The sequence below is a fragment of the Arvicola amphibius genome, chromosome 12 (assembly GCF_903992535.2).
Source record: "Arvicola amphibius chromosome 12, mArvAmp1.2, whole genome shotgun sequence".
Lineage (NCBI taxonomy): Eukaryota > Metazoa > Chordata > Mammalia > Rodentia > Cricetidae > Arvicola > Arvicola amphibius.
The window spans coordinates 133,347,619-133,362,088 of record NC_052058.2 but is presented as its reverse complement, the minus strand read 5'-3'; the positions used below and the strand labels follow the sequence as shown (position 1 = coordinate 133,362,088).

At 45.7% G+C, this 14,470-nt stretch overlaps 1 non-coding gene across 1 annotated transcript; it reads left to right on the top strand.

The window, feature by feature from the left end:
* The first annotated feature begins 12,784 nt into the window (after nt 1–12,784).
* On the top strand, nt 12,785–12,856 carry Trnae-uuc. The gene has a single exon. It is a non-coding gene; the product is annotated as a tRNA-Glu (tRNA).
* Nucleotides 12,857–14,470: the final 1,614 nt, after the last annotated feature.

The following is a 14,470-nucleotide window of genomic DNA, read 5'->3' as shown; positions in this document are numbered from 1 at the left end:
TATTTTAAGGCTAACATCCATAATGCTGACTAAATCAATTGTTGTTAAGGATATGGAATAAGAACTCACACAGCTTGCTGGTGAGGTGCAAAATGGAGCAACGACTCAAGACTGGCAAGCAGCTTCTCTTTCGAGGCTGCTTGCTCAAAAGCTGATTTAAGGCCAGCTTGCTTGCTCTTTGTGATGTGAGATTCCAGCCCAGTAGGCTGCTCAGGCCACAATGCCTACAACAGGCCGTCCCCTTACACTGGTAATGACAGGCACCTTGCTGAGGACTGTGCCTCTCAATTTCCAGCTCACTGACTTCCAGGGGCTGGAACTGACATCCTGCTTCTCCCTCTAGAGACCACAGACAGAGGGAATGCCGTTAAAGCCCAGAGCTGCTGTTATGTATGAGACTGTGTTCATGGCTTGTGAAATGGATGTGTAGGACGGGAGGTCAGAGGTCTCGAATTTGGGTGAATAAAAAAAAAAAAACATAGGAAATTCAACTCCCGAGGATGATAAGTAGACAGTTACTTATGTGATTTCTACAGGACACAGCCCCGCAGAGAGCTGGGCTGGAACTCCTTCCCTGAATCTCTGTAGAAACGAATGGAGGAGGTGTGGCTGATGCGAAAAACAGCTGGTTTTGAAAGGCCCTGTGCTCTATGCAATAATATTGCACACTGGGATAGGCACTACCAAATATGAAATTACCGCTCTCTTGAACAGAATTGGCAAGTGGGCAAAAGAACAAGAGAAGAAATGGGGTAAAGCTAGAGTGAGCCCCAGACGATAGATTCGATCGAAGATGTCAGTGTAGAGCCACACTTAGCTCCACAGGGATAGACGCCATGGCATAGTGATAGCTCCTGAGGCCCATAGCTTGTCTTGTGCCCATTTGAGCTTCCTTGTTTTTTCAGGAAAAAGAGCATGGAAGCACCCCGATCTTGGTCTCGGGCACTATTCTCCAGTATATGGGACTAGAGCTCATTGGAGAAGACCTACCTCTAAGACTAGTGCAGGGAATCTGCAAGATGAGACTAAGGCATCAGACTGTACTAAAATGAAGGAAATACATGCAGACATACATGTAATAAATAATTAAATAATACACAATAATAGTTTTTATAGGAAAGAATAAAAACAATCCTCACTGCATACTGTTTCTCCCACTGCAGACTTACAACACAGATAACTTCGTCTACCAGGACAGTGAGGGTCCTGTGAGAAGTCATGTCTCGCTGTTGCCATTTCCTGAATGGCAAATCATGCTGAACCCACACTAGGCAAGCGACCCTTCAGCAATACACACCAGCTGGGTGTCCACTAACTCAAGTCACTTCTCCTACCATGGGCCAGGAGGTAGCAGTGGCTCCCCAAGTCTGCCCTCCTCATAAAGATGCCAGCTGGGAACCTTTGCTGTTTGCGTTGTGCCCCTGAGCTACCTCTCCAGCTGTAACTTGGAGTTCTTAGAGTCCCCTCCTTGTGTTCGGTTAATAAGCTAGAAAGGCTTAGAGAATTAACTTTATCATAAAGGATGCTGCAGAGGATACATAGAGTGGGATAATGAGAACAGGGTTGAACCCTTTACTTTGGGTTTTTCTTGGCAGTGGTGGGAAAGAAGTATTGATTTTCTTTTTCCCTTTTGCAGTTTTGAGAAAGAAAGCAAGGGTCCTGTGGATGCTACACATCCTACCACTGAGCTGGACAGTCAGATCTCCTTCTGGATTTTTATGGGGACTTCATTGTATATGCACAGCTGACCAGATCACCAGCTTTGGTAATAATTTAGCCTTCAGTCTTTCCTCCTCAGAGATCAGTAAGTAGAGTGAGTGTCCCAACTTAACAACCTCACACCTTTGAGGAGAATTCCAAAAACTTCCTGTGATAAGTAGACACGATCGCCAGGCAAAATTGGGAACTTGAGGGTTGGGCAAGACTGGGCCAAGGGAAGATGGGGAGAGAAAAGTGTGAAGGGAAGAATGGGGGGAGCTCGGAGGAATGGGGTGCTTGGGATATAGGAAGGGTGGATATGGGAGCAGGGAAGTATATATCCTAATTTAAAGAGCTACCTGAGGGTTGTCAAGAGACTTGACCCTAGAGGGGTTCCCAGGTTTCCAGGGAGATGCCCCCAGTTAGTTCCTTGGGCAGCTGAAGAGAGGGAGCCTGAAAAGGCCAGTTCCTATAGCCATACTGATGAATTTCTTGCATATCACCATAGAACCTCCACCTGACGATAGATGAAGAAAATGACAGAGCCCCACATTGGAGCAACGGACTGAGCTCCCAAGGTCCTGATGAGGAGCAGAAGGAGAGAGAACATGAGAAAGAAAGTCAGGACCGTGAGGGAACCTCCAGCTGGCGACAGATGGGGAAGGTGACTGAGCCCCACATTGGAGCACTGGACTGAGCTTCCAAGGTCCTGATGAGGAGCAGAAGGAGCGAGAACATGAGGGAGAAAGTCAGGAACGAGAGGGGTGCGTTCACTCATGGAGACGGTGGGACAGAACTAATGGGAGATCACCAACTCCAGTTGGAATGGGACTGATGGATCATGCGACCAAACCCGTCTCTCTGAATGTGGCCAACAGCGGGGGCTGACTGAGAAGCAAAGAACAATGGCTCTGGGCTCTGATTCTTCTGCATGGACGGGCTCTGTGGGAGCCTTCTCAGCTTGGTCGATCACCTTCCTGGACCAGGGGGGAGTTGGGAGGACCCTGGTCTTAGCATAGAGTGGGGAACCCTGATGGCTCCTTGGCCTTGAGAGGGAGGGAGGGGAGGTATGGGTGGAGGGGAGGGGAGGGAAGGGGGAGAAGGAGGGGAGGGAAGGGGGAGGAGGAGGGGAGGGAGGGGGAGGAGGAGGGAAGGAGATGGAAATTTTTAAATATAGAAAAAAAATAAACCATGAGGAAAAAAAAAAAACTTCCTGTGATGTTCCAAAGTCACAGTCTAGCTCTCCTAGATGTGAGGATCCAGACTCAGTGAGGCAAGTAACCTCAACCTTTCTCAGTATGGACCAAACATGATGACTTTCTTTGTAGGAATGTAGTGTGCACATGGAGGGAGAATATCTTCAAAACAGGAAATTCCAACAAATAATCTTTCATCCATTTGATGAAAGCCAAGAGCTATTGAAAGGGGGTCATTAGTTTGTTTCCTGGCCACCTGGCAGCTCAGACCCAAAATAACCACACAGAAACTGTATTATTTAAATCATTGCTTGGCCCATTAGCTCTTCTTATTGGCTAACTCTTCCATCTTAATTTAACCCATTTCTAGTAATCTGTGTATCGCCATGTGGCTGTGGCTTACCAGGTAAAGTTCCACCCAGTGTCTGTCTCCAGTGTCTGTCTCTGGTGGGGCTACATGGTTTCTCCTGACTCTGCCTCCTTTCTCCCAGCATTCAGTTTAGTTTTCCCCATCTATCCACCCTATCAGTTCAAACCAGTTTCTTTATTAACCAGTGGTATTCACAGCATACAGAGGGGACTCCCACATCAAAGAGCAGCAAGGATAAGGCACAGGGACGACATGCATACGTGATATCATGTAATAAGGATGGTGTGGTACATCTGTATTCTTTCCCTTGCAATCTAGCATTCTCTCTCCGTCCGGAAGTCCTGCTTGTACTCTACAGCCTAGTTATTGGCATTACTATTATTATTATTATTAATAATATTTTGATTTTGATTACACCAATCACAGTAATACATCTTCACACAGTGAACAAATATCTGACAACAGGAAACTGGTATGGATACTATGGAAGTGCCTTGTGGTGCCTTCACAGCATTGCTGTACTTTGTGAATGAAAGATCCCAGGAAGATGCTGACTGTACTTTCAACGGAACCACCTACAAAACTGATTAACTCATCAGAGCCTCGAAGGGAGCAGGTTCAAGCCTAATTATACATTTTCTCAGGCCATCTTCAGCCCTCTTAATAGCTGCTTATCACCTTCCTCTGTACCTGCCTGAACAGCTAGCTTTGTGACCTTTAGGTAAATCGTTTGGAATGGACAAAGAGATCCCAGATTTCCAGCCAACTAAGATGCTAAAAATATTGTCAGATATCATTTGGGGCCTAATTGATGTATTTGAAGCCCTTCTGGAGAAGTCCTTGCCTAATGACAGCAGTCTGTTTGCTATGAAACGATTGGCCTGCTCTAGAACAACCTCACCCCTGCAGAAAACCATTACGAGGGAGTGTGATCTGATGACCTGTACTTGTGGGTGCAGCCCCACCCCTGAGAAAGATTTTTGTCATGGGGGGGAGTGATCTGTACTTACAGGTGCAGCCTCACCCCTGCAGAAAACCATCACGTGGGAGTGTGATCTGTACTTATGGGTGCAGCGTCACCCTTGCAGAAAACCATCATGTGGGAGTGTGATCTCTACTTGTGGGTGAAGCCTCACTCCTGTGGAAGATTGTTGTTATGGGGGTGTGTGATCTGTACTTATAGGTGCAGCCTCACCCCTGTAAAAAAAATTGCAATCCTGGGGGTTCTGTCTCAGCCCTGCAGAAGACTTGTCATGGGGAAGGGGTGTGATCTATAACTGTGGGTGCAGCCTCAGCCCTGAGGAAGGTGGCTGTCATAAGTATTTGTGATCTCTCCTTGAGACTCACTCTTGCTTGAGACTGACTTGGTGCCTTGAATATAAGGTAGCTGCAGAAAAGAGGCAGCAGGAAAAGAAAGAGGCAGGAAGGGAGACAAACTGGACTGAGGTAGGTGTGGTGACTTTCTCCAGCAGTGTGCCACTGAATAGAAATCTATACATGAAACCTTTAGTTTCAAAGAGGCCTCCAAAATAGTATGAATGCTCACCACAAAACTAACGTGAGAGGTTTAATTAAAAATGGATATCTTTGTTCTTTAGCACTCTAAGTAATGCATTAGCATTTGATGGCATGAATTAATTGTTAAGGACTGACTTGGGTCAAGGTTTTTCTTTTTTTAAATTTTCCTTTATTTGATGTGTATGGGTGTTTTGCTTGCATGTGTTTCTGTGCATTGTGTGTGTAGTTTGGTGCCTCAAAGGCCAAAAGAAGGCATGGCATCCCTGGGATCTAGGGTTACAGACAGTTTTAGGTGCTGTGTAGGTCTTAGGTCTTCTGGAAGAGTAGTTAGTGCTCTTAACCACTGAGCTATTTCTCCAGACCTAAAGTTTCTCTTTAAGAGTGAAATATTTTCTTATTCTTTCTTTCTCTCCCTCCTTCCCTCCCTCCCTCCCTCCCTCCCTCCCTCCCTCCCTCCCTCCCTCCCTCTCTCTCTCTCTCTCTCTCTCTCTCTCTCTCTCTCTCTCTCCTTTTTCTTTTTGGTTTCTCCAGACAGGGTTTCTCTGTAGCTTTGGAGCCTCTCCTGGAACTAGCTCTTGTAGACTACGCTGGCCTTGAACTCACAGAGATCCATCTGCCTCTGCCTCCCGAGTTCTGGGATTAAAGGCTTGTGCCAACACCACCCGGCTGACTCTTAGTAGTAAGAGCAATGATCATAATGCCAATTGACTCTGCACATGCAAGAAGACAACCTGAAAATTGTATCCTTCTTTTCTTAAGGCCTTTTAAAAAAAAAATACAGTGTAGCTGCATTACACGTTCCTAGAGTGTGCTCAGAACAAATGAATTGCTTTTGGCAAGTTTCTGCAGTAAGTTTCTCTTAGGAAGAAGGAAGATGAGAAATAACCTTCAGAGAGGCAGCAAAGCCAGGTGAGGGTGTGCCTGGGTGGTAGAGTATTTGCTTCTCCTTGGCTCTCAGTTCAATCCCCAGACACATAATAAAAGAAAAATTTATGAGTATCTTTCTTCTGCAAGAAAGAGGAAGGAACTTTATAGGCATTTGGAAAAGAGGCTCTGGCAGCTGGTTTTGACAGAATGGGGGATCTGAGAGCATCAAAACCCGAGATCAAAAGGCCCACAAGAGGAAAACAAGAGGAGAGAGCCCCCCCCCCCTTTGTAAAATTCAGCCATCTCTTTCCAAAAAAATCCAGCGGTTACCTCTCAAGGTTTTTGGTTTGGCTTTGTTTTAATTTTGGTGTCTACAGCGTTTGCACAGCGTCCATGCAGAGCGGTGACTTGGTCAATATTTTCTTTTCTTTGCAAACGTGTCTTGAATGAAAGGCTTGCTGGCACAGCTGGCAGCAAAGAAATAAGAAGTCTTCAGAAATGTCCGCAGTGTTTCTAACGGGGTCATTTTCCGCAGTTTTTCCATCAGCTTAGCTGTTTCTGAAGAACACCTTAGGAGGAAATTTGTACTTACAAGGCTCTTCTTCCTGTCAGTCCAGGGAAACAAAAACAAACCACCGAGTCTTGGCTTCTTTCCTGTCCTGCCGCGCTTTTCAGATGAAAGCCTTGCCTGTGTTAACCGTTTCCTGAAGTGGGCACTGTGGCTGGAGGCTTCTTAGGGAAGCTGTGCGGAGTGAGAGCTGGCATTTCAAAGACAAGGGATAAGCAGGAAGCTGAGTATAGAGCAGGTGCAGTCCTACCAAGAACACACGAGAAAAGTGTGTGTCTGCAGCGTGGCTCCTGTGTGATCCTGAGCTTTGGGAGTTGGTAACATCAAGCCTTCACTCACCCGAGGCCAGAAGACAGCGCCTGTCTTCTGACAGAGGAATCAACTACCTTTGTTGCAGACAAACAGGCCTGAAGAAGTAGCAGTCCTCTTCAGGCTTTGAAATGCTGATCCTAGGCCAAGCTAGTCCTCAGTACTCTCCTCGGGAAGAAACCTTGGGTCTCTCAGCCTCTCTGAGTGCCTTGGATCCGTTTTCTTGTTGTGGACTTTGCTCTCACAGGCAGACAACCTTACTTAACATGCTAAACACACAGATGGGCAAAAAGACACTAGACTAGCACGTGTTTCATGCTATAATCCACTGTTGCCACAGAACTAGACAAGTACGGTAATAAATAGGTGTAAATAGGCACCTGGCCAGTGAAATGGCTGGATGGGTAAAGTGCATGGTGACAAGGCACACGACCTGGGTCTGAGCCCCTGCACCCATCTGATGGAAGAAAAGAACCAACATCAGAGGGTTTCCTCCCAGTTCTTCATATGTGATATGGCACTAGCATGTTCTCTAGTCCTCCCTCCCCAGCAATGTAGATAGATAGATAGATAGATAGATAGATAGATAGATAGATAGATGGATAGATGGATAGATAGATGATAGACAGATAGACAGATAGATAGATAGATAGATGATAGACAGATAGACCAATCGATAGATAGATAGCTGATAGATGTAATTATCTGCCCCCTTCTGCTGAGACAGGCTGATCTTCAGCTTTCAGCCTGAGCTCTCTCTTTTTCATCTTCCTCTCAGAGAGGCAGCTTCAATCTCTCTTTTCTCCTTTCTCTCCTCTCCCTCTCTCTCTCTGCTTTTCTCTCCTTCTCCCCTCCTTTCCATAAGCACTAAATAAATAGCTAACCTCATTTTGCATGGCATGCCTATCCATGTCTCTGTCTCTTGCCTGCCACTGCATGTATCCCTGCCCTGGACCAGCCACTGCTCAGGGACCTGTATCCATCCCTTCCTGGGACTGGCTGCTCTCAGGGCCTGCTGCCTACCACCACCGGGGATCCTGCAGCATTTTTTATAATCCATTTCAATAGATCGATCAACTGATTGATAGATAGATGATAGATAGATATAGAGGATAGATAGACAGACAGACAGACAGATGAGAGAGAGAGAAAGAATGAAAGAAAGAAAGAAAGAAAGAAAGAAAAGAAAGCAAATAAATGTAATTTTAACAACTCTAAGGGCCTAACATACAAGAAAACAAAATAAGGCCATTCCAGAAAGCTTTCCAGGAAATACCAGAGACTGATGTAGCAGGCACTTGCCTGGTCACCTGGAGTAGGTATACCACGCACGGATCTGCCATCTCAAGATCCTGCAGTGTGAACCTCAGCTTATTTTTTTTTTTTTTGGTTTTTCGAGACAGGGTTTCTCTGTGGCTTTGGAGCCTGTCCTGGAACTAGCTCTTGTAGACCAGGCTGGTCTCGAACTCACAGAGATCCGCCTGCCTCTGCCTCCCGAGTGCTGGGATTAAAGGCGTGCGCCACCACCGCCCGGCTGAAATGAACCTCAGCTTATTTATGCCACTATGATTGAATGCAGGACCAGTAGGTCACACTTTAACAAGGGTATATGACTAGGCACAGTGAAAGGAGCAGACAGTACAGAAACGGGGTGTCTTAGCTAGAAAGGCTAGAAACGGACCACACGATCTGGCTTCTGATTGGATGCATGAGTGAAGGAAAAACTGAAGGAAGCTGAAAGCTGTTCCCTTCTGATGCTACTGCGGGTTTCAACTAATCTCATTTGGGGGAAAGCAAATGGACGAGAGAGCCATATAATGTAAACTGACTAATCTTAATGTACCTGCTAATCTTAGCCAAGGGAAGGACACACAGTATTCTGTGGACAACTGAAGGACTTGCTTTGGTCTGTACTTATACAGACTTAGGTCATATCTCGCTGAGTCCCTCTGGTGTTTCTCTATGTATATGTATTTAGTGCTGACCACATGGGATTAGATAATGTATGAGGAGGCTCATCGCTGGAGAAGATTGATTCCCCTTCAGGAATGGGTGCTTCTAAGCAGCGGGTCATGCTAGGAGGCTCTGCAGAGAATCAGAATAGGAAGGAATGAGGCTAAGGACACAGGCCACAATTAGAATGTCAGATGTGAGTGTCCTGCATATGATTAATAGCCACCAAAGGTGCTGAACATGAACTAGTAAAAAAAACTATATTAGGCAGTAGATGTGAGAACCACTAGGCAGCTTTCCCAACAATATACTCCAGCGAGGGACCACACCAAACAGTGGCTATGGAACTGAGGGACTGCTGGAACAAGAGCTTAGCTTCCTGTCTTACAGTCACAGGTGGGGTCCTAGAAGCAAACCAGTCTTCAGCTTCCAGGAACCTCGCTTCCTGTGACCCTTTGCAAATCCCAAGTTCATCTGCAAATAGCTCTGCGATTTTATAAAACTGTTCAAGCAGCGTGGTACTGGCACAGGAACGGATATATTGTTTAAAGGAATAGAATCAAGGGCTGCAATGCATGTTGTCCACACACCTACAGACAGCTGATTTTAGACAATGATGCCAAAAATGCAGATTGGAGAAAAGACGACATCTTTAACAAATGACACTGGTTTAAAAAAAAACCTGGGTATTACATGAAGAAACATTAAATCGATCCTTCTCTCTCATCCTGCACACAAATTGATTACAAGTAGATTAGAGATCTGAAACCCTGTCTATTCTAATAGAAAGAGTAGGGAGTATAATTTAAAATACAGGCTCGGACAAAGGGCTATTGTTGCCTGGGAAACAGGACCATCCATTTGCTAGCAAGACCTCATGAAATTAAAAGTCTATGTACTGCAAAGTATATGGGCCTCACAAAATTGGACACGACTGGGTTATTTAAAGAAAGAGAAAGGAGGAATTTGGAAGTTAGGTGAGGCTTGCAGGATGAACATAATCAAAATATGTTTTATGAAATTCTCAGAAAGTTACAATTGATATGTATTGAAAATGCGGGAATTAACTGACATTGGTTACACGCCTCCTTTTCTTTCAGTATTGGAGATGGAATCTAGGGCCTCACCAACACGAGGCAAGTACATTATCCCAACTCAAGACTCTCACAATGGCATTCTGTTACAAAAGGAAGTGCATATTAATAGCCAGTTTCCAGGATTGAGACTTCAGTCAGAGATACTGAACTTTGAAACACAGGGAATACTTACATGTACAGGGTATTAGCGAGTTTCTCATTACCATAAATAAAGCCTGTTTTTAGAGACACTCACAAGAACGAGGTGGGCTAGAGAGCAGACGTCACGGCTGTGGCTTCAGCTCCACCCCTGTCATCATGTCATGGCAAATGGCAGTGGTGGTGGTACCTTGGACGTGAGCCAATGATTCCGTCTTGAACACTGTTATGCCCAAGTCCACGAAGTCCCCCAAAAGCCAACAAAGAGACTGAGTCCTCTATGTAAAAGCAAAGAGCCTTTATTATATGCAAGTTTGCAAACTTGATCTCTCTGCATGTCCAACGTATTGGAATAAAGGGAGAGCCCCCAGCTCAGTTAGAGTTGGGCTTTCATAGTAGTAAAGGTGGGGGTGAGGGGTTTCTGAGGTTCAGCACCCCTGATTGGCTGACATTTGTCTAGGTGTGTTCTGGTGAGTGTGTGCTGGCAGGTGATCTTATCTACAGCAGTTGGAATGCTAGGCATTTCCTTTGGATGGTCTGCTCTTGGGTGGTGGTCAGGTCTTATTAGTTTATGGTCCTTCCTGCAACCAGGTATTGCTGCCTGGTAAACTTCTGAGACTCGGGCCTCTATTGAACTCATCAATGGCCGAGTCCTACACTGGCAGGTGATAATGGTTGAAAGTAAAGAACTTCCTTGGGGTGACCTGCCCATATTTAACTTATCATGGCTGGCTCCTACACTAACACCAGGTTCAAAGAGACCTTTCTCACCATCCTCTCCGGGGAGGGAAAGTACTTCCAGAAGGCAGGCCTAAGAACTGAAGTGCTTCTCCCTAGGCCCCACTTCCCAAAGGCCCCATTTGCCACCAGCCTAGGACCAGGTTTAAATTCACAGTGGACCTTTGGAAGCCACAAGCTACTGGAGCCCCATCTCTATCCATATCATTAACCCTGTTCTGCCAGGGAACAGCTCACTTTCCTAGGGCACCACCTACAACCTACCGTCAGTAGAGCTTCGTGGTCTTTTATTTAGAATGGCCATCCTCATGTAATTTCCCATTCCTTTATGGAGATAGCGTTTTCTGCTTTTTTCATTATTTTTATAATATCTCAATATATCTGTGTCATGGCCTCAATACAAGAAAAATCTCCTGCAGGGATTTCACTCGCGCCATGAATGGGAAGATTTGGGGCAAACAAGAACAACAACAAAACGTTGTCAATGCTTTTAAGGTTTGGGCCTTGAAAATTACGGGTCGTGTTCAGATCTAAAAGTTTCTTAGATCTAAATCTTATTACTAAAGCATACCAAGTGTTCGCTTAAGAGGCTGAGGCAGGAAGATTATTAGCTCAAAAGCAGTCTAACCTCTGTAAAGAACTTTAAGTCACACACACACACACACACACACACAAAACCAAGTATCCAATAAAAGACAGAAACTAGAAATGTGAGGTATTCCTGCCTTGTTCTTAATTAGCCAAGCCTTCTTTCTCGTTGTACTTAAATTTCGTCTATACCTCCCTCAAAACTCCTCACCCCAAACCATCAACGAGGCCGTCAGCTAGTACAAAACCCTTTTGCGCTTCATAGTGAGTCTTTCAATGCAAGAAGCTATTGTCTCAGCAAGTAGTACTAACAAATCGGCCCAAATATTCAGTTATTTCGTGCAATAAAACTCGATTTCCAACTGTAAATGCACACTGAATGCTGCAAGCTGCTTAGATGCTCTTACTCTGTGATTCGTGGTTCTGGGCCTCAGAATCTACAGTATCCAGACAATCCACCGACAGAGAGAAACTACCACTGTTTTCCTAAGCAGGCCAGGCTGCAGTCTGTGCCCATCTTGTGCCTTTTCATCGCCAGGCAGACTTGGAAATGGCAAGGGCGACCACACAGCAGGGCAACCGAGAGCAGATCATCTCTAAGTAATCATCTGTAAGGAAGGTAAATGGCCTTATTCTGTCTTAGGGAAGCAAGCAAACTAAAGAGCCGCACTTCCCAAGTCGTGTTCATTACTCTTTACTACCAGCCGTCTCTCTGCTCTGCAACAGTCCTTCCTAAATGTGATCACGACAGGTCTCCATAGGGAATATAGGGAGTTATTCTTGGGAGCTATCTATTGTCATAGTCTGTGGTGCTCTTCAGCAGGTGTATTTTAGTACGGCTTTAAATTGTGGGCAGAGCTTAAAGTTTGGCGTAGAGTACCCCAGCTTGAGAATCCAAGCCAGAATTCTAGACGCAATCAATCGGTTTGTCAAACAATTAAAATGTAACTGCTGTGGTACCCAGCAAGCGGGTTGTCTTCTCCGATCCAATCAGAACTGTCTCCTCTAAGGCCTCCGCTTACTTTCTGATACTCGCCACTTCCTCCCTGTGGTGGTTTTTGTATGCTTACGAGGATAGCGAACACTTTACAGTGCTTGACTGGTTGTTGATCTTATTTACAGGGGTTTCTTTACACAGACGCTTGCGAGTATTAAGAATTCTTTCATCATGCCGACATCTGAGTTTCGGTGATCAGAGATTAAATACCCTGCCCCCACCCATAACATAAGGCTACTACGCCAGATCTTAAAATAGCACTTCAAAGGCCTTTTGCGCATAATATAGCCCTTGTCTGGGGATTTCATTCGTTCGGTTTTAGTTCAGAGTTTTGATATAATCTCAATAAAGGAAAATTAAACGGTGAAAATGGCGATCTAAACTGTGATGGGGAAAGCCGGTCTGATAGCCAGCGTTTTTCAAAACTAGGCTCTGAGCCTTGGGGACCACTCTCCTGTTCTGCCGTTTCCTTGCACCAGTGTTCTGACCCATTCAGATTATTGTTCCTGCTACTGCAGAGCAGAGCCTGAAACCGAGTTTTAGAAAGCGGGCCAAGAAAGGGACTCTGTGAAGCCGCACCGCAGCAAGGACGGGGAAGAACGTCCCCAGCATTGCAGAGACCCGGGAAGGTGCAGGGCTGGCGCGCAGGCGCAGAACCGGGCCTGCTGAGACTTAGGGCGGGGCGCTGTGGGCGGGAACAGTTATGAATGATTCAATAGACTCAAACAACACGGAGCTTTCGTCAGTTCCCACATGGTCTAGCGGTTAGGATTCCTGGTTTTCACCCAGGCGGCCCGGGTTCGACTCCCGGTGTGGGAACAAGAGGCTCTTTTTGTTAAAGAACGAACGCCTAGATTTTAAAAGATCTGCTTGCCAAGGAGGAAGACGCCCCGTAGTGAACACGTGGAATGATGGCTTTTCATCGCCGTATAATAGTTAATATTTCACAGTATGGTATACAAACAACGGTGAAGCGGTGCAGTGCAATTAACTGGGCTTTGAGGTCCTATGGTCCAGCACTGCTAATAAGCAGGTGAGGTTGGGAACAGGGTCGGTGAGAGAAGGAGCCACACACACTTCAGGAGCTGCTCAGTTCCGATCCTGTAGGTTAGGCAGGGAACTTTCTGAAGCGCGGTCTCTAAGACTGAGACGCTAAGGGAGCGGCCTCCAGGCAGAGGAACTCCGCAGCGCTCCAAAAGGCAACTGGAGAGGCCGCGTTCATTTATGGGAACAATTTATGGGAAACTGAGGCATGGATCAGCCTCTGGGTAGAATCGCCCTTGTAGTTATGTTCAAGGTTCCTAGCAAAGCCAGATTTTCAATGGGAGGCCTTGAAACCTTCAATGCTGGAAGAAAAAAAATCGCTGTGTGTACGCCTGCATGCTGGCCTCCGTAACAGTCTGTGTGCAGTGGTTAGTGCATATATACCTACAACAGATCGGTGTCGGAACCGATCCTTGTGCCACTCATAGGGCATAGCTAAACCTTGTCACCACGCCCATCGTGCTTCACTTGCTGGTGTCTTTAGTGTGAACTGGATGATAAAATTCAGTTGAGAAAACAGGAACCTAGACGGAGGAGACCGCGCGGTCCGTTCATAATCCCACAGTATGAATGGCAGACAGAGGTAAAAGTCTGTCTTTGGAGAAGCCACCCTACGACACAAAGGTAGTATTTCTGTTTCTTAACTAGGTATTAATTCTACATTTTCCGCTTGCATAGGAGTCCATATAAGATATAGCTATAAACATCTTTCGATTTGTTTGTAAATTATTGCTTCAAGAATAATTGCATCACGTGACATAACACAATTTTTTTTTTAAAAAATGTGTCTATTAATTCTTGAAGAATTTCATACAATGCATTTTGATCTCACTCAGTCCAGTTCTTCCCCCACCTCCTCACACCTTCAAGGACAAATTCTTAAGACTTGATTCTTGCCAAGACTGTTCCTTAGTAAATTACCTGCTGGAGTTTCTTTCCCTCTCACTCCCCTTCAGAAGTCCTTGTGGGCGTCAGCCTTTATTATCTAAAGCGTTCACCCCAGGCTGTCTGCTGTGGCAGACACCGCAGACAGTAAGACTGCTCTCCAATGCCCAACCCCAGCACTTCAGTTGTATAGAAGCATAATGTGGAGAAGGCTGGGTATGCATAGCTGTTGTCCCTAGGGTGAGCTTTTTGTGGTCATTTTTCTTGCTTGCCTTTATCCTCTTTCATATCATGGATTTTTTTTTTACCCTTCTTGCATGCACTGAATCAAACTATATCTTAGATTTCCTTTCCTGCAGACTGTTGATTCGATTCGTCTATTCGAAGACTGGCGGGTGCCACCTTAAACGAAAAGCCTAATGTTGCAGATAATGCCTTGGTAGCCGTGGCCAATCCCTTGATGGCCGCCAACAAGTGCAGGCTCCAGGGACACTGGTGGATCTG